Source organism: Pistacia vera, unplaced genomic scaffold (assembly GCF_008641045.1).
Source record: "Pistacia vera cultivar Batoury unplaced genomic scaffold, PisVer_v2 Contig626, whole genome shotgun sequence".
Taxonomy (NCBI): Eukaryota; Viridiplantae; Streptophyta; class Magnoliopsida; order Sapindales; family Anacardiaceae; genus Pistacia; species Pistacia vera.
In genome coordinates, this window is record NW_022196475.1 from 266911 (window position 1) to 288382 (window position 21472).

General features: G+C 32.9%; 2 long non-coding RNA genes across 2 annotated transcripts; both read left to right on the forward strand.

The window, feature by feature from the left end:
- Positions 1 to 10055: 10055 nt before the first annotated feature.
- LOC116111106 lies at positions 10056 to 11014 on the forward strand. The gene is made up of 2 exons (XR_004125002.1): positions 10056 to 10686; positions 10845 to 11014. It is a non-coding gene; the product is annotated as an uncharacterized LOC116111106 (long non-coding RNA).
- Positions 11015 to 11699: 685 nt separating this feature from the next.
- LOC116111105 lies at positions 11700 to 13330 on the forward strand. The gene is made up of 3 exons (XR_004125001.1): positions 11700 to 11788; positions 11987 to 12148; positions 13250 to 13330. It is a non-coding gene; the product is annotated as an uncharacterized LOC116111105 (long non-coding RNA).
- Positions 13331 to 21472: the final 8142 nt, after the last annotated feature.

A 21472-nucleotide genomic window follows, 5' to 3' on the forward strand; every position in this document is an offset into this window, starting at 1 on the left:
CTAATATGTTTCTTCATAACTCTTTATGATTGAAACTCCCAACGATCATATAGGCATCTAGCAATGCTCCATAACCTCTAAGCCACAATGAAGTTAAACTCCAATGTACCTATTCTGATCATACGTATCGTATAGTAAAATAATTCCATCTTCTAATCTTGATTAAGAATAGGTTCATGGTATGTCAAAACCCTTAACTTAATCTTTAATCGAATTGTCAATCAATACAATGGAATGTGTCAACATGAAAATACTTTTTATCTGACATTTATTATACTCTAGCCAGAGATTTGTTTTTTCAATGTTTATTGACATTTGACTGGAAACTCGAGATCAAACTATTTCGAGTCAACGGATCATGTCTTGACCATCACTTGTCTTCACACATGAATAAGATATGACCAAACTAGCTTCTTACATAAGACATGACTAGTCTCGTGCTCATACACTATATGAACCACCTGCATCCTATGTCGAATCCAACCGTGATGTCTCAAGTCTAAGGATCAATGGTATACTAGTATGATTCTATGATGTATCATTGACCACATTTTGAATGTCCATGTGATTCATCATAATTGGTCATATTTGATAAACAGTTCACTAAACGTTTATTCATGCTAATGTCTTAGTGATATGACTTTCATCATCACCCACATTAATACCATCCCATGATAGTCAATGGAGGCATTTAACATGCCAACTATGCAAAGTTATCACCCAATTAACATTACTTGCGAAAGGAATGCTTCGATGATTTGATATTCTAAATATTCGTATCATCCGGACATTTCACATGCAATACATATAATATAAATGAAGCATTAACTAAACATGTGAACTAAGAACACTTTCTTTCATTAACTAAAATATTTACAAGATATAATGTCCTAGAATCGACAACACGATTAATTCCTAGGGCATACACTAACAAAAACCAGTGTGTTTAGCCTTTCTGTAGTAAGTATTATGACTTGAACCCTCATATGTTTGGCCCTTTTTTAGTGAGCACCCGTTGATTTCGGAAATGTCATCAATTCAACCTTCAATTTGTCAACAATTTCATTAATTTAACCTCCAAAAATTATGTTGACCTTTCAACATTGTTAATAGATTTTGGACGTTAGATTGATTAAATTTAGGGGAATAGTAAAAACATAATTTCCTTACAAACTTAAACAAAATAATCAAACGGTCCACTAAAAATGGGGGTTAGGGTCACAATTTGAAATTAATGGGCTCACTACAAAAAAGACCAAACACACAGAGATTAGAGTTGCATATATGAAACTAGCAGGTGTTCACTACAAAAAGACCAAACACACGGGTTTACTATAAGTGAAAAAAAAAAAAAAACCTTTGTAATATTTAAATTGAAAAAATGAAAAAAAAAAAACACAAATTTATAAGAGAATTCAGTCATGATAATCAACTATTTTTAGAAAGAGCAATGCTAGACTTATAAAAAAAAAAATACAAAGAGTGCCTTACAAGGGACGTGGGCCACATCATCATTTAATAATTAATTAATTATATTAATTAAAATATTTTATTTAACCCAATTCAACCAAAAGAAAATCACATCCAACACACTCAAATGGCCAGGAAAATTCAAATCAGACCAAACAAAACAAAAATTCAGTTTCTGTGTTTCAAAAGAAGAGATTACAAACACAAATCTAACCCAACACAAATTCATATCAAACTAAACAAAATTGGATTCAAATCAACCCTAAACAAAACAAAACAAACTCAAATAATATTAAACCCACAAAAATGGCAACCACAAAATCGCAAAGGCGTGTGGCCGACGAGTGGCGGTGGAATGGAACTTGATCCAACCAGTCGACAAGTTGTACTTTCACTAGGCCTTTGGTCAGTGAATGGAGCTTTTCGGCTGGACAAATTGAGTCGGTGTGTGGCTCTTGAAGGGGTAAAAAACAAGGAGTCGCTGAAAAACATCTAACATGCAATAGTCCGACCAACTCAAACTTATACCCCAGGATCTACTAAAATGAGTTGTGAGAATATGTGTTACCTTCCAATGAAGTTTCAGCACCACTGAACCTTCCTAAGGTATATCCGAAGCTTCCTGGACGAAACGAGTGGGCGTTGATGCTTTCGCACAATTTCCAAGCTTGTATGTGTGAATCCTTTGCTAACTTGTGTTTGAAACTAATTTTGAACACAAAAACTAAAAAGAAGAAGGTTCGGCCATGGAGGAGAGAACTAAAGATCAACAACTTTGATCTAAAATGCAAGATTGCATATAACAGTGTTTTGGCTCCTTTATATAGTTGGTGGATTTGGACAATATCATTTTAGTCCAAAATTTTACATGACCTTCTACAAGTATTCCTCCATGAATTATATCATGTTTCAGTCCTCTATTACTTCATATATGACATAAAAATCATGTAAGTCTCTCTCCATAAATATATTAAACCATTTAATGCATGTCCCTAAATACCTTCCATAATTTGTCTAATTTAATTTATCAAACTATTCTAAATAGTTTTAAATTCAATTAGAATAATTTATTTTTCATACATATTGTCCAGGATCACTTTTATCAGCTACCTAGGGGACCCATATGGAAATGTTTAATAACATGCTTCAACATATTCGGTTCCGTAGCCCTTTATCTCATAAACATAAGGTACCGAATGTGTTAATGTTGTCCGACTCCTCTATAGGGACAACGCTGCATTCCTGAATTAAACATTTTGTTTATGAGAAACTTTAATAATTTGATCTGATTAAATTATATCATTAAAGGTTATTCATTTAGCGACAACTACATATATACCCTCATAGAACACCGATAACCGGAATTGGGTCGCTATACTGATATACCCTTCCGGTTACATTTTTGGCATCCAGTTTTACATCCATTGAATGATAAATGTTTAATGAACACTTCATTAAGCGCTTGGCCAAGTCTCATCATTCAAGACCTTGTAAAACCCAAGACGATATCCCTTAAGCCTTTCGGAGTTATGAATTCCATATCTATGGAATAGTGTTCTCGAATCCATAGAACTACAATCCACAATCAGCCAGGTTATTGATCCGTTAAACAATAAAATCTCACCTTCTACTCTAATCAAAGACTACAATCTACAAATCAAAGGTACACTACCCACTCAGGATTAAGGTACATATGCCAAAGTTGCTAAAGTGTGAAGTTTATGTTTTCCGTTAAGTAGTTACACAGAATTATAAACTTCACTTGGTCTAGTTCAATGCATATCATATGCACAAGTGTCTCTGCCCCAAAATCCCTATTAAAGTGATTTGAGATTCACCACCCCACGAAGGCAGACAAGACAACAACATTATCAAAATAAAGTGTCTAGCTCATGTTTCATGGTTGTGAATATAATTTGAAGCTACGATAAAATCTCGTATCTCCCATTTATGACTGCTTCATATAAATGAGAATTTTATCTTATCCAGTAGCTCTAGAACCTTGGATCATTGATGTATATACATATACTTATTCATTATAAGGGAGATGTATGGTGGCAATACAAATGAAACATTTTTTATTTATTTAACAATTGTTTACATTATTTCAGAAAAACACCGTACTATTAGGCATAACCCCAACAACTCTTGCGCTGCACCTTTGGCCAACGCAAGAGCCTCAAGTACCGGCTAGATCTGGGCAACAAGAAGGCTTCACGGCAGCACTTGTAACCATGGGTGACGGTGGTGACAACCAAGGGGAGAGTTCGAAGGGAGAAAGAGAAGACGAAGGAGAGAGAAAGAAAGAAAGAAAGGGAGAAAGAGAGAGAAAGATTGACAAATTTTTTGAAATGAAACATAACTGAATTAATGAAGATTTTTTTTTTTAAAAAAAATTTGGGTTAAATAAAATATTTTAATTCGGAAAATGCTACACCCACAACCTCTTCTCACAAACTTCCTCTCATAACCCCGACGTAGCAGCTCGCAATTGGTTAGCTCGCAATGGGTCCCACCTGATAAATAGCGGTTGACCAATTACGAGCTGCCATGTTGGGGTTGTGAGAGAAAGTTTGTGAGAAGAGGTTGTGGGTGTAGCATTACTCTTTTAATTAATATAAATAAATTAATTATTAAATGATAATGTGACAAGTGATGTTTGTCACGTCTAGAGGTGGAACAAATGGGTCGGGTTAGGCGGGTCAACCCTAACCCAACTCGGGTATACCCCGTCGAGCTAGCTAGGCCTTCATAGGCCAACCCGGTGACCCAATAGATTATATTAAAAAAAAAAAAAAAAAAAAAAACCCATCCAACCCGCCAGGTTGGGGGTTTTCAACCCGCGGGGCAACCCACAGGTTGGACAAAAAAAATTAAATTAAATTAATTTTTTTTTTTTTTGGCAGAAACCTATTTTACTATTGAAATATAGTCGTTTTATAGTAGTTGAAGGGGTCTTTTTGGTCATTTTATTTCCCCCTTTTTTTTTTCTATAAATAGGACCTAAACTCTCATATTTCCTCACATCCAAAATTCTCTTATTCTCTCATTTTCTCTATTGAAATCTCTCAATCTCTTTGTTGTCAATTTGCTCTCATTTTAATTTTTATTAGTTTTTGCAATTTTCAATTCATATTTCCAATTTTCCTTCTTTAATTCTTTATTTCTTCTATATCCTTTTTTTTAACTAGAATGGATAGATATTTCCATCCCATCAATTTTGATGATGAAGAAAATTATCCCAGTCCCCTTGAATTTACTAACGTAAATGTAGTAGATTCAAATAATCTCACTTTCCCATTCTTAGAATCTGATACACCTCATAATATTTCCCCCCTTCCTCCCCATGCTGCTACAGCTCCCGGTGGTTCTAGAAGTCGTCCTCGTAATCGTCATCCTCGTCCAATTCTGTCTCAAGTAGAAGCGAGTTCATCAACTACGGTCGGAACCGACGACAGACACACATCAGACATTTGGGTGCATTTCGATAAGTTTTACGAGACAGAAAATGGAGTTCAAGTAAAGAAAGCAAGATGCAAGTATTGTGGAAATATTTATAAAGCTGATGCAGTTAATGGTATTAGTACTTTAAAAAGGCATGCTAGTCAACATATGAATCAACATGGAAATAGAGAAACCAATCAAACTCAAATAACTAATATGGATACTACTTAGCGTTATAATTCTAATGTATATAGGCAAAAATTAGCTTTATATATTGCTCCAACTGATCAACCTATTAATATGGCTGAAGATAAATATTTTGAAAGATTTATTAAAAATTCATTTTTTCCAAGATTTAAAAGTTATTCTAAAATTGCAACTATAAATAATTTAATAAAATTGTTTGGGAAAATGAAATTAGAGTTAAGAAATAAAATGCACAGTTGTCATGTTACTGTGGCTTTAACTACCGATATTTGGACTGGTAGAGCTAAACAAGATATATTACATTTGTGTGACTAGTCATTATTTTGATAACGAATCTAAATTAAATAAATCTTTATTAGGATTTAGATTAATGGATGTGAATCATAGTGGTTAACAAATTTATAATAAAATTGTTGAAATTTTAGAAGATTATGATATTGTTCACAAAGTGATAAGTTTAACTTTATATAATGCAAGTGCTAACAATAAAGCTATAGATTTTTTTAAAAGTAATTTTCTTTTTTATGACAATTTGAAGTTTTTTCACTAACGTTGTGTATGTCACATTATTAATTTAATTGTGAAAAGTGGTATGAAAAAAATTAGAAATAATATTGATAGAATTGGGAATTCTTTAGCTTGGATTACTAGCAGTAATAGAAGAAATGTTGAATTTCAAGATGCTTGTATAAAATCAAATATGTCTCCTAGAACTTTTGCATTAAACATGTATGTTAGATGGAATAGTACTTATTTAATGCTTGATTCATGTTTACCTTAAGCAAGTTTAATTAGTTATTTTGTAGCAAATAATAGAGGTTCTCATTATTTGATAGACAGTGATTGACATATAACTAAAAAATTTCATTATTTTCTTAAATTTTTTTATCAATCCACTTTAAAACTTTCTGGTGTGTATTATCCTACTAGTCCATTGGTAATACATACAATTATAAAAATTTCAGATTTATTTAGAAAAAACAGAAACAATGAAATTTTAGTGGGACCAATAGAGGCAATGGAATTAAAATTTAAAAAATATTGGAAACTCGTTCCTTTTTTTTTTTTTTGTTTATCTGTCATATTTGATCCTAGAATTAAATTAGCACGTTTAGAAAATGGTTTAGACACGTTAAGTAAAAATTTACGAGATGAAGCATATGTCAATCAACTAAGAGAGATAAAACAGTGTCTTGCATATGTATATTTGCAATATGAAAATAGGTATGGGAACTAGCAAAGAGACGAAATACCTGAGGAAGTAGCATCAGAAGAAACAAATGAAGACTTTGACTCTTGGAGGGCTCTTAATAGGTCAAAAAGGACCCAAACCCGAAGCATAACATTCTCTTCAAAAGCATCAACAATAAATATATTGTCTTCCATGCAGCTACAGAGTAATGAGCTTCACCAATATTTGGGATTCCCCGACGTGCTACCAGCAGATCCACAACTAAGAGCCAATTTTGATGTCTTAAAATATTGAAAAATCAGAAAATGTATTTTTTCGGTATTGTCAAGACTTGTCCTAGATGTTTTCTCTGTTTCTGTCTCAACCGTCTCATTCGAACAAACATTTAGTGCAAGTGGAAGAATTTTAAATGACAGGAGGACTAAACTTTCACCAAAATTGATTGAAACCCTCACAAGTCTTCGAAATTGGGAACGGTCGTGCCATCAGGATCAATACGAGGTTGTCGATGATACTTTAATAGAATCATTTCAATTTTGTAATTTAGATGATACAAATGAGGGAGATTCTAGTCAACCCTCAAATTAGTTGTTTTATAATTTGTAAATTAACTATCAATTATTGCACTCTTTTTTCCTTAACAAGTTTTTGTCCTAATTGGGTTTTTCTTGGTAAGGTTTTTCACGAGACAATAATTGTTATAATTTCTTATTTCTTATTTTATTTTTTGATAAATGAATAAATCTAATTTTTCTCATATTACAATTTAATTGTATTAAAATTGAATTAATATTTAAAATGTTAACAAAAAAATTTAATTTAATTGAATTATTGATATTTGAAAAGTTAGCTAAAAAAATTACACAACAGAAAAAAAATTTGGGCCAGGCCGGCCCAACCCGCACAAAAACCTGTTGGGTTAGGGTTGGCGAGCCGGGCTGAGCCAACCCTTCTAGCCAACGCCTGCCACAGGTTGGGCTAGGCGGGTTATTTTTCCACCTTTAGTCACGTCACTTTGTATGACCTTCTTTGCTTTTTTTTTTTTTTTTTTAACTAAGTTTAGCCCTGCGTTTGACACACTATTTTTACACTATATTCTACTATCCTATCCTAAAAAATGAAAAATGTATTTGTTTTAATATTCTTCAAAAGTCAATCTTATTTTATTCAACTCAAAACATTAACAATTACCTTTCTCAATAAAAGTTTTAAAATTAACAAAAACACTCCCACCCACCCAAGCCACTATCACCTGCAAGCTGCCACCACAGGCCGTCGACATCATAATGACGCACGATCAGCTAGATCTGGCCGGTTATGTACCAATCTGTCCGTTAACGATGACCATATCTTGACTATCATTGACAACCAAACAATGGCCAGATCTGTAGCCGTAGATCTAGCTGTTTCCAACTAGATCCACAGTGGATTTGGCCGAAAAGAGCCAGATCGATGTACAATCAGCCAAATCTAGTTGGTCATGTGTCATCCTAGCAGCTTCTGGCAACCGTCCGACGGTGGTGGCCGGCTTCCAACAATAGTTGGGTGTGTGGAGGTGTTTTTATCAATTTATGAACTTTTATTGTGAGGATTGTTTAGTTAAATTAATAAACTTAGGGCGTTAAAAATAATCTAAATATTTTCAGAAAATATTTTATAAAATGTGCCAAAAACGTTCTCAAAATCTTATCATATTTTCCAAAAATCTTATTAAAAATAAAATGTTAATTCTAAAAAATTAATTAAACGAAGCCTAAACCAGCAAGATAAAATATATCTACACGCGGCTCTCTTAGGTTTAATCTGAGCTATGATGGAAATAAATTAATTTTATAGAAGTGAAAAAAAGAAGTGGGCAGGTGCATTTAATGTTCAAAAGTTAAACATTTCACGACACAATCATTGAATCATAATTGTGCATTTTAACGGTAAATTTTATTCCCTCTTTTTCTGGTTCAAAATTTTATTATACTAAAAATTGTATTATTTCTGTTTTACTCTTAAGTTGGTTGATTTAAAAAATAATAACATTTTCATCCATTTAGGGTAATTTATGTAAACCACCATTTTTTTTTAATTCTATTTTTAGTGTTTACACTTCTCGGTTAAATTCCAAATTTCTTATGAAGTTTCATATTGTTTCAAACTAGGTAATAATAAACAGATTTGTATAAAAGAGAGAGGAATGCTAACAATAATCGTGTCTGTGACAGTTGCTGCACGTTCTCGTACCGGTTGCCAAATGTAATAAATCTATCTTTTTATTTCAGTAAAATAAAAAGGTGTGTAGCACTTGTCTCAGGCACGACTATTGCTAGCACACCTCTAAAAAAACATATAGAAAACTTAATCTGATAGAATTTTTTTATTATTTTTTTATTATTGTTATATTAAATATTAAAGACATAGCAAACAAAATGCATTTTTTTTAACAATTACGCATCTAACGAATCTTGCCACTATATATATATATATATATATATATATATTAGTACATTATTCTACCAAAATTAGTAATATGGTTACTGTTTTTAATTAAAATTATATTAGCAGCAATCCTTAATAATAAGAAATTAATCAAAAAAACCTGTCAAAGAAATAAATACTTGTCAAATTCTTTGAATTATATAATCTCCAATAAATTTGTACATGCCTAACCTTTGACATTTCCTATAATAGCATATAAATTTGAGCAACATGATATATCATTATCACTAACTCTACTACTTGGCTCCATAAATTGAATAACCTCTGGTTCCACATCCACCCTACGAAGTTCTTCTTGTTTATTAACTTCCGCATCAATATGAAAACTAAATTCATTTGAATTATTGACTTGATATGCATCATGAGTTGTCGATTAATCTTCCTTAATTTTATTGGGAATGTTGTACAAATGCCTATGTTGTACCTTTTGTATAACTTTTCAAACTAAGTCAATGTGTATTCCGATTTTCAAAGAGAACCGGACCGTTAAAGGTACCCGATTATGGTCTGATCAGTCCTACCAATCAATACGGTCTAGTTATTTAAACAATGGATTTGGGTATTCACATCATAAAAATGTGATACCACCACTAGAAAAACCTCATTTCTTGACAAAATGAGTTGATAAATTTTCTTGAACGTTCTAAAAACTATCAAGAATTTTAATTCTTGACAGTTTATGAATTGTCAAGAATTTGAAATAACCTTTGACTATTTTGGAAAATTTGGTTAAAAATAAATTATAAAAAAAAATTTCTTGATAATTATAGTCTCAATCTTTGACAGTTTTTTAACTGTCAAGGATTAAATTGAAAAAACAAAAATTAAAAATTTCTGCTAAGTCAAAAGTTTAAGGCAAAATTTTCCACCCATTTTTCATTAAGACAAAGGTTTAAGGTTATAAAATATTAAAATAAGAGTAATGCTATCGTCACAAAAAATTGTATACTAAATTTATATATCGAATGATATGACGTAATCATGATCCTCTATTAATATTAATTTATAATTAATCAACTATTATATCCCGTCATTCCATGTATTATTGTCCTTAAAATATACAATAAAATAAAAACCAATTTCTTCCCCCCAAAGACCACAGTACCTATTTGCACCCAGAAACACCCACAAAATTTTCCCTCTCTTCCACTGAAGTGCAAAAGCTCCCCACAACATTGATTCATTCTAAATCAACGCTGGTCCGCTAGATTATTCTGTTTGCTTTTTGGTATTTTTTTTCGTTGTAATCCTTTGTATTATTATTTTCTTTCCAACTATCACTGTTGTCAATGAGAAGATGTTTTCCTCTTTTGTCTGATCTCCTTCTTCTTGATTGTAGATATCGAGCTTGTGCACTGAAATGGCATCCAGATCGTCACCAAGGTTCTGTTCCTAACTTCAGTAAATACAAGCCCCAAAAGGAATTTCCGATTCTTTCTTATCGTTCTCTTTGAATCCATTCTCAATATCAATTTTCTCTTACTCAATGAATACCCTTTTGATCGAAATCGTAGAACCTGACTCTGGTCCTTCTCAAAATCTTCATCGGTCGCCGCATAAAGAAACCCTAAATGGCCATTCTTTGGTTTCTTTATCTTCAAATCGAGATGGTTCTTCACCAATTTCAGGTATAGCCCCTTCTACTTCAAAAACCCTTGATCGGTCTTCTTCATCAATGGAAGATACTGAAACCCTAGATGATAATCATGATAGTTATCAATCTTTGGTTCATTTTGGGCCTCAGCCTTTGAGTATCGATGGGTCTTCAGAAGCAATGCGTCCCCAAGGGTGAAATTGATGTTGCAAGGGTGTTGGAGAAGGCCCACTCAAGCTTGAAAGCCAAGGGTTCATCAACAGCCTGCATCATTGCCCTTACAATAAGCAAGGTAATTTTTTTAATTTAATTTCTCTAGCCACTAATGGCTATCCCTTTTCTTATTAGTACCATTCTTTGATTATAGCCTTTGATAGTAAGTGTTTGAGAAAAATATGGTTTTGGTAATAGAATATAAAATCTTACTTCTGTGATGTGTTTCAAGTCCAGGACTCTTGTTATGCTTGAAAATGAGGACAGTTAGATTTGAGAGAGCTTCTTCTGAAATGTGGAAGGTATTGTAGCTTTAGTAGCGTCATTCTTATAGTACTACTTAGAAAGCCTATTGTTTAGCATGTTTCACTAATATGTTTTATTTACAGCATTTGTCTCTGTATGTATCTATAGAGCCAGTTGTTTTATAGATCCAAGTTTATCTGTTTTAATTATTCCATGATGTGAAAATGGTGTTGGTATCTGTCAGATTGCAGGATTAGTTAAAAGTTGAGATAGCACCCTCAAAATGTTTTACATATTTTGGGCAAATGTCTCTTATAGCTGTCTTTATGAATGTGGAATATTGATGGTCACTAGTCATATCAAATTGTTATTAGGAGAAGTATTCTACAAATCATTGGTTATTGTGGATTCCGTTGTAAATTTTTACTGAAGAAGCCTATTTACTGTAAATAAGTTAAATTAATGAAGAAGGTAGAGAGTAAAAGAAAAAAGAAATGATAAAGGTAGAATGGAGAATTCAGCTCACGGTGCATATAATAAAGGTTTGTCCTATACAAGAAATGTATTTGCTCCAAAAATAGTCAAGTTTGCACTGTCTTTTCATGTATTCTTGTTGTGTTCACTGCAATCTTTCATTGATTGGCGTGAAAATTGGTTGTTGATTTCTTAGCATCTCTCAATGTGTGCAGAATCCAAATACCTCTATAATTCTATTGATGTTGGTATAATTTGTACAAAGTATAATCATGCTTCAGAACCGCTTAATTTCACATTTGATGTGATTTTATTGCCAGTGAATAATATTGGAATTAACTTTTGTGGATATTTATAGATTGTTTGACACTCATTGGGTGGAGGAACTGTAGCTCTTTTAACGTATGTATTGCGGGATTGGAGGGAATTATCAACCACAACTTGTGTTACATTTGCTCCAGGTCTGTTCTTTTTGTTCTCAGACTGTGGAATTGTGTTCCTGTTACATTATATACTAGGAATGTTTACGTGTGAATCCATGAGTGTTGATGCCTCTTTATATTAAAGCTTGTCCATGGTAACATTATGTTATTCTTGTTTTAATATATGTTTGTTTAGTCTGCTGCACATTTGTAGAGCTAACTGGATGTCATGTGCAGCTGCTTGTATGACTTGGGAACTGGCAGAGCCAGGGAATGATTTCATTACTTGTGTCATAAATGGAGCTGACTTAGTGCAAACTTTCTTTGCTATTTCAGTGGATGTTGCGTGCTGAGGTTATGTTCCTACTTAGTTCAACTACTGCCTTATTTTGAGGAGAGGTAAGATTTGAATTTTGAAGTTCCCTTGATAAATTGCAAATCTATATTTTGGCTTTGACGTCATTACGTGTTACCATCTAACAGCAAATTGTAATTTATTTTTCCATCTAACCACAAATTCCTTATAATATGGACAAGTAGTTGGTTGTCTATCTCTTGTTGGTCTTTGTATATGTGTGTCCTGTACACATTTTTGTTTAAGTGATCGTGATGATCTAGCATGTCATATGAAGGTTGTTAAGGATTTTCTTTGGCTAGATCCTAATTTCTCTTGAAGTGATCATGATGTGTGTCCTTATGAGAGTTCATATGCTTTATCTCTAACATGATTCTAAATTGGTCTTGCTAGTTCTACCATCAAGTGATACAACTTCTCCCTTTGCTTGGAAGACATTAGGACTTGGCATTATTGCTAATCAGTACTTGAAAAAGCTTTAAATGATTAACATCATTGGCCTTGGCTGAAACATATTACTCGTGCCTATTGCTTTAGCTTTTAGAAAAACATATTCTTGCCTCTCACAAAAAGGAGCTCTTCTCAGGTGATCGCATCTCAGAGTAGTTGCTATGCATTATGTATCTGGTCCATTAGCCTTTTATCTTTTGAACTTATTGTGGGAGGGTCCAACTTCCTCCTCATCTGGAACCTCTTCAATATTACATTCCTGCACAGGTATACACAGTTGTTGGCAAGAAAATAACAAACAGTCCAAACTACAAACTAGCCTTGAATGAAATGGACGCTAGCTTCATAAAAATTGTCTTTAGCAGCCAGAATACAGACTTGTTCAAATTCACATAGATACTGTTAATTTGTTTGTTTATTTGAATATTAGGATCTTCCTAAAGGCCAGCTCCAAGGGAGGTGAATTTATTCCATGACACTCATTTTAGCAGTAAAAGAAAAACTTGGATAAATGATGAAGCCAAGGTTCATTATGTAAGTATTATGTAGTGTATTTCATTTTTTTATATAAAAGTTTATTATATTTGTATATTATATTTATATTATAACCTAATACCTTTTAATTTTTTAATTTATAAATTATATTATTTTTATTTATATATTTGTGTGCATGTACCTATATATTACTTTTGTAGGAACAAATGGAGAACATTCTCAATCAGGAGCCTGAAGAAGGTTCTCAGCCACCTATTCAATTAGAGATCACTCAACAGGTAAAGGAACAAAAATTATCGTGGATTGGGTTATGGTCCAAAACCACCTGCATGAGGAGGAGCAAGAACTAAGAGGCATAAGGGAAGAACTTTGCCAATATAGGCAAATGATGGAGAAGATGTAGTAGTTCATCTCAGTTAATATGGGTTCTTGTTCTACTGGCTCATAGGCATTTTCGGGCCAATTTCCACCAGATCCTCCACCATCGGCAACAATTTGAATTTTTATTTCAGTTTTTGTTGAACATTAACAATTTAATCAACTTTATATATTTTTAACTTTTGATTTGAAAACAAACATATGTAGTTCTATAATATATTAGGTTTGATATATTTGTCTGATTTTAATTAATTACATTTTTAAAATTTCTAATACAAATTAAATATTATTTAATCATATATTATAAAATGGGCGATGACAATTATATTTTGACGTTGTAGACTTTTAGCTATAAAATACATTCATCGTTGAAAAGTTTTGTTGATGATTTTCACGTTTCATCGTTAATAGTTTTAAGTGACGAAATATAAAGTATCGTCATACTATACTTTAAATGACATACAAAGATTATGTCGTTATTAACTTTAGGCGATAACAACTCATATTTTATTATGCTATATATTAGGCAACAAAACATCACATTTCGTCATCGTATATTTTATGCGACGCACACAATTATGACGTCGCTATTAACTTTACGCAACAAAAATGCACATTTCATCATGGTATTTTGTAGGCGAGCAAAATTCACATTTCGTCGCGGTATACATTAGGTAACACAAACACACATTTCGTCGCGATATAATGTAGGCGACACAATAGATAGTACGTCGCTATTAATTTTAGGTGACGACAACTAATATTTCACCAGTAAATAGTTTTAGCGACGAAATGGTATAGGTGACAATTTTTTGGTTTGTCGCTAGATTTAACGACGAATTTTAACAAATTGTCACCTAAAATCAAATGTGACATGTCTAGCGCAACGATCATGGCAACAATTTTCTTCCGTCACTAAACATATATCGCAACAATTTCTAGGTTTTTAGCAACAACAAAATTTGTAGCTAAAAGCCCTTTTTGTTGTAGTGATATGAAATCTCAACATTATAAAATTTCATCAAGGTATGATTTGAAGAACATAAAACTTATAGTCAAATCAATCCAAACTCATGCTTGAGCAATCAACTTGATAGAGCTTGAGAATTAGAAAAACAAACACTCAATATAGAATAAGTAAAAGGTATTTTAGGCATTATATTGTGTTGGATACAAATGAGCAATGCTATGCTTACAATTGAGTCATACAATCAGACAAAAAACAAATGATAGAATAGTCATTTACATAAATATTATACAATTTTTGTTTGGTTGTATAATTCAATTGTAAACAAAACATTAATGGATATAAATTAACAATTGTCGAAGGCTAAAATAATGAGCAAGCCTAGCAATCAAAGCCCAGAAATAAGAAAATGAACTAAGTCCAGATTTAAATTCATGAAAGCCCAATAGACAAAGAGGCATATATGCCTAAATAATTGAGACCACTTATGTGATGTGATTATAATCAATCTCATTACTCCAAGTAATCCACTAACTAAGAAAGTAGAGCAAAGAAATAGGAAGATTAGTGTTATTTAAGCCTCATTCAATCTTTTGTAAGCACCATTTATGATATTTTTGAAATTAAAAATATAGTAGAACCTCTCTATAATGATACTTTATATAGAAATAACTTTCATGTAGTCATAAAAAATTATGATCCTAACTTGAACTAGCTATAAGTAAGAATAAACTCTACATTATAATAAATTATAATTTTTCTAGGTCTCATCTTAAGGAACTAGCCTCCATATAGTAATAATTATTTGTATATTGCAAAAAATATATACTATATTATATTAAAAGTTTAAGATGAAATAAAATATTTATCTAAAGTTGTTTGTGATAATGATTTATGCTTTAGAGTTGTTACAACATCTTTGAACTTGTGAGTACGTAATAACTCGTTAGCATAGACATCTTGTTGAAGCTAAAATATTTCTAGGTTCTCAAGCATGTTTAGAGCTTCTTGGTACGAAACTATATCTATCTCTTTTATCAATGTCTATACATGGATTTGACATGCTCCATTAATTAATTATTAATGTAATGCATATTTTACCTCTATACCACTTGCACTAAGGATAACTAAGTCAAAACAGTAATTTTTATAACTACACCTCTATTAAGTTATAACTCATTATAGTAATAAAATTAGTTTAATCTCACCATTATGACTGTAAAGAGATTCTACTATATATCTTAAAATAAAATTATAGCAAAAAAGGCCTTACATCAATGATTGTGGTGATGTGGCACATGCTTTGCCACATCAGCAATGTTGAAAAGTCAAAGAAACCCAAATATGAGAAGTGACACCGTTTTGAATGGGAGGACCTCTTCTATTCTGTTTTGCTTCATGTCATTTGCTCAACTCAAAGAACACTCTCCATTTCTTCATCTCTTGGTTTATGGTGATAAAAATGAATGGCAAAATTGAGTGTGATTATCATCTCACGGCTGGAAGAGAATATAAATCCAAGTGGAGGCTAATTAAAGGGGTTATCTCTATTGTATAAACACTTACTCTTGGGTTTACCAAGGGTAGAGGTAAAAACAAGGGAGGCTAGGGCTTCAGGGGTGATTTTTCTTGATTGTTTTATATTGAGGTTAACCTATACTCTGTAATCAATTAACCTTGGTGATTGAATGAAATCCTTCTTTGGCTTGGAGAGGGATGTAGGCCTTGAGTGCTGAACCACTATATATTGTTGTGTCTCTTATTTTCATTGAAGTCTATTTTAAATCCATTGTTCCTTTTCTATTATAGTTGGTTGTTTATTCTCATCTAGATTTTAGATTACAGCTTTAACAATTGGTATCAAAGCCTGGTTGAGGGCATTTTTTTAATCTAAAATCATGTCTACTAAATTTGAGTTGCAGAAATTTACAGGTACCAATGATTTTGGGCTTTGGAAATAAAGATGAAGGATGTACTAGTAAAACAAGGCTTGGCTTTGGCGTTGAAAGATGAATAAGAGCTTCCAGCGCCTATGACAGTAACTAAGAAGAAGGATATGTTGGATAAAGCAAAGAGTTCCTTGATTCTTGGACTGGGTGATAAAGTTCTTCGGGAAATCAAGAAGGAGAAGACAACCGTTGAGATTTGGAGTAAGTTAGACAAAGTCTAAAGTAGTTCCTAACATGCTTTATTTAAAATAGAAATTATTTGGTTTTAAAATGGATGAGTAGAAATCTTTAACAAATAATATGGGTGATTTGTTGAAATTAGTACAAGACTTAGAGAGTATATCTGTTGAGATTGGTGATGAAGATCAAGCTATTATATTGTTAAATTCTTTGCCTAAATCATACTCTAACTTTGTGGATACTTTGAAGTATAGGAGACAAACTTTGAAATTAGAGGAAGTAACAAGGGCAATTTTTGCAAATGATTCTGAAAATAGATCAAAGGATAAGTCTAGTGGAGATGGAGAAGGTTTAAATGTTAGGGGAACATCTAAAAAGAAACATTGGAAAAAAAAGGGACACAATCAAGGTAGACACAGATCTAAGTCTAAACTTGGTGCTCTAAAATGCTTCTTATGTCATAAAGAGGGGCATTTTATGACAAAAGAAGCATTTTACCCTGATAGAAGAAACAAAAAGAAATCAGAGAAGGAAAATGGAGGGGGTAGTGCAGATGTTGTTGCTAATGGTTATGACAGTTTTAAGGTTTTAATAGTCTTTGAGGGAAAATCAAGTGAGGAGTGGCTTTTAGATACGGGTTGTACTTTTCATATGACACAAAATAGGAATTGGTTTAACACTTTTCAGTAGGTAGATGGTGGGAAGCTATTGATGGGAAACAATTCTATGTGTCAGGTAAAAGGAATAGGAGATGTTAGAATAACACTTCATGATGGTCTGACTAAGGTGCTTACCAATGTTAGATATATCCCTAATCTAAAAAGAAATTTAATCTCACTTGGAACTTTTGATGTAAATGGCTTTAGTTACAAAGCTACTAATGGTAGTCTGAAGGTGATGAATGGTTCTCTAGTGGTTATGAAGGCTGAGAAGAAAAATAGCTTATATGTGTTGAATGGGGGAGTTGCAAATGGGTCAGTTGCTATAAGCTCTCCAGAAGTTCAAGACAGAAGCATGGTTGGCACCAAAGACTAGCTCATGTAAGTGAAAGGAGATTGACAAAACTTAGCAAGCAAAATCTACTTTGTGGAGACAAGATTGACAAATTTCCATTTTGTGATCATTGTGTATATGGTAAGATAAGAAGGGTGAGGTTTAGTGCTGGACAACATTACTCAAGAGCTCCACTTGATTATGTTCACTCTAACGTTTAGGGACCTTCTAGACATTACTCTTTAAAAGGATGCAAATACTTCATCAGTTTTATGGATGACTTCTCAAGACATGTTTGGGTTTATTTTTTGAAGACCAAAGATGAAGCATTTCCTAAGTTTAAAGAGTGGAAGACTATGGTGGAGACTCAAACTGAAACGAAATTGAAGAAGTTAAGAACTGATAATGGCTTGGAGTTTGTGAATGAGGAGTTCAACAGTTTCTGCAAGTTACATGGTATTGTGAGGCACAAAACAATGAGGAACACTCCCTAGCAAAATGGCCTATGTGAAAGGATGAATATGACCATTTTAGAAAAAAGTGAGAAGTATGTTGTCAAGTGCAAAATTACCTGTGAAGTTCTGGGTAGAAGCAGTACACACTACAGTCTATCTCATTAATAGGACTCCATCCTCAGTAATAGATTTCAAAATGCCTATGGAGAAATAGACTGGCCACTCAATCAACTTTGGCAATATAAGAGTTTTTGGTTGTTTAGCTTATGTCCATGTCAAGGATGATAAGCTAAAACCAAGGGCAGTAAAATGTGTTTTCTTGTGATATCCAAAAGGTGTTAAAGGCTACAAACTCTGGAACTTGGAAGCTAGAAAATGCATTATAAGTAGGGATGTGGTATTGAAAGAAGATGTCCGACCAGGACTTGGGAAAGAAGTTGATAATTCCAAAAGAGTGTCATTTGAGATTGAGAATCTATAGCTGGAACTTCCAAATTTTCAATTTGGATAGAATTCAAATCAAGGTGGAGCTAATGATATTGAAATTCAGAATGATCAGACAAAAGATGAACCAATTAACAATCTTGAAAATGAACCAATGGAACATGATTTAGAGTTGGAAGATTATCATTTGGCTAGGGATCATGTTAAAAGGGTAATAAGACCTCCAAAGAGACTTCAATATGCAGATTTGGTTGCATATGCTTTGCAAGTTGAAGAAGAACTTAGTGATGAACCTAAGACTGTTCAAGAAGTTATGACTAGTGTTGTTGACAAGTTACAATGGAAAAGGACTAGGAATGAAGAATACAATTCTTTCATGAAAAACAAGACTTGGACACTGGTTGATAACCCAAGAATGGTAGAGTTGTTCATTGCAAGTGGATCTTCAAAAGAAAACAAGGAATGACCTCATTAGAACCTCCAAGATTCAAGGCTCGTTTAGTAGCAAAGGGGTTTACTTAAGTTGAGGGTATTGACTACAATGAGATTTTCTCTCCCATAGTCAAACATTCTACAATCAAAGTGTTGTTATCATTAGTGGTTCAATTCAATCTAGAGTTGGAACAGCTGGATGTAAAAACAACTTTTCTCTATGGTGATTTGGAAGAAAGAATTCTAATGCAGCAACCTGAAGGGTATGAGGAAAAAGGTTTAAAAGGTAAAGTTTGTTTACTTAAGAAATCTTTGTATGGCTTGAAACAATCACCTCGTCAGTGGTATAGAAAGTTTGATTCTTATATACTTGCAATTGACTTTTTTAGAAGCAAATTTGATAGTTGTTTTTATTATAAAAAGATTTTATATATGACTCATATTTTTCTGCTTTTGTATGTTGATGATATGCTCATTGTCTGCCATGACCAATGTGAGCTAACTCGATTGAAGAATGTGATGAATACCAAGTTTGAAATGAAGGAGCTAGGCCAAGCACGAAAGATTCTAGGCATGTCAATTGTCAGAGATCGAGCTAATGGCAATTTGAAGTTGTCTCAGCAAGAATATGCTGAGAAGGTTTTACAAAAGTTCAATATGAAGGAGTGCAAACCTGTTCAAACACCTTTGGGATAACATTTCAAGCTGTCACATGATCAAAGTCCACAAACAGAAGAAGAGAAACTTGAAATGTCTTCAGTACCATATGCAAATGCTTTGGGAAGCCTTATGTACCTTATGATATGTTCAAGGCCAAACTTAGCCAATGCAGTAAGTTTGATAAGTAGATTCATGAGTAATCCTGGAAGAGTCCACTGTTTTGCTTTGAAATGGATTTTGAGGTATGTAAAGGGATCAAGCTCCGTGGGTATTGAATACAAGAAAAGCCAAACGATCCAGAATTGTGTTGATGGTTATGTGGATGCTGATTATGCTAGAGATGCTGACAAAAGAAAGTCCACACTGGTTTTGCTTTCTCAGTTTGGGAAAATTGGAAATCAAAGCTCTAACACATGTGGCTATTACTAAAGCTACAAAAGAAGCAATATGGTTGAAAGGCTTAGTGAGTGAACTGGGGATATTTCAAAGGATGGTGGTGATACATAGTGATAGTCAGAGTGCTATTTACTTGTGCAAAAACCAAGTTTTTCACGAATGGACTAAGCATATTGATATGCGTCTTCAGTTCATCAGGGAATTGATTGAAAAATGAGAAATCAAGATTGCAAAGATAATTGGTTCTAATAATCCAACAGATATGCTCACAAAGCCAGTTGTTATTGACAAACACAGGCTTTGTATGAGTCTTCTGAAAGTTTAGTGAGGAAGATAAAATTTCCAAGGCAAAAGGGGGTAGTCAAAGCAAGTGCCAAGGTGGAGAATTGTGGTGATGTGGCACATGCTTTGCCACATCAGCAATGTTGAAAAGTCAAAGAAACCCAAATTTGAGAAGTGACACCGTTTTGAATGGAAGGACCACTTCTATTCTGTTTTGCTTCCTGCCATTTGCTCAACTCAAAGAACACTCTCCATTTCTTCATCTCTTGGTTCATGGTGATAAAAATGAATGGCAAGATTGAGTGTAATTATTATCTCACGACTGGAAGGGAATATAAATCCAGGTAGAGGCTAATTAAAAGGGTTATCCTAATTGTATAAATTCTTACTCTTGGGTTTACCAAGGGTAGAGGTAAAAACAAGGGAGGCTAGGGTTTCAGGGGTGATTTTTCTTGATTGTTTTATATTGAGGTTAACCTATACTCTGTAATCAATGAACCTTGGTGATTGAATGAAATCCTTCTTTGGCCTGAAGAATGGATGTAGGCCTTGAGTGCCAAACCACTATATATCGTTGTATCTCTTATTTTCATTGAAGTATATTTTAAATCGATTGTTCATTTTCGGTTGTAGTTGGTTGTTTATTCTCATCTAGATTTCAGATTATAGTTTTAACAATGATGAATAACAATAATATTTTTGTGAGTCAAATCTTAATTCTTAGACTTAAGAACAAGAACAAAAAGTATATAATCTAACTTTTTACCAACTTTCAACCCTAAATTTTTTTCTCTGCAATGTATTTAATATAATGGTTGTCTTATTGGTTGCTTAAGAAATTTAAGATTTTAGGTTTGTTTTCTATATTTGAGGAGAAAAGAGTTCTAATGTTTGGAAGTCATCAAATCCAATTCAGGAACCATACCACAATTTTGCTTGCATGAAATCCATTTGAGAAAGTGTTATTCTCTTTAGCAAACTTAAGCGATTTTGTGGTGTTCAAGTTTTTTCAGTTCTTCACCAGTGAAAACAAGCAAAACTTTCAAATACATATGGTCTTTTTAAAACAACGGAAATTTAGAAAGGAAAAGAAAAGGGTAATTTTAGAATAAAATAAAAAATATAAAAAAATTATTTTTATAAATTAGTTATTATTTCATATAGGGTTTACAAAGAGATTAGGTGGTGTTGAAATAACACCATTTAAATGGGATTATGTTAGATACAAAATAAGGGCCTACTGATCCCATATAGGTCATTCATCAGACAACCAAATCAAGCCCATTG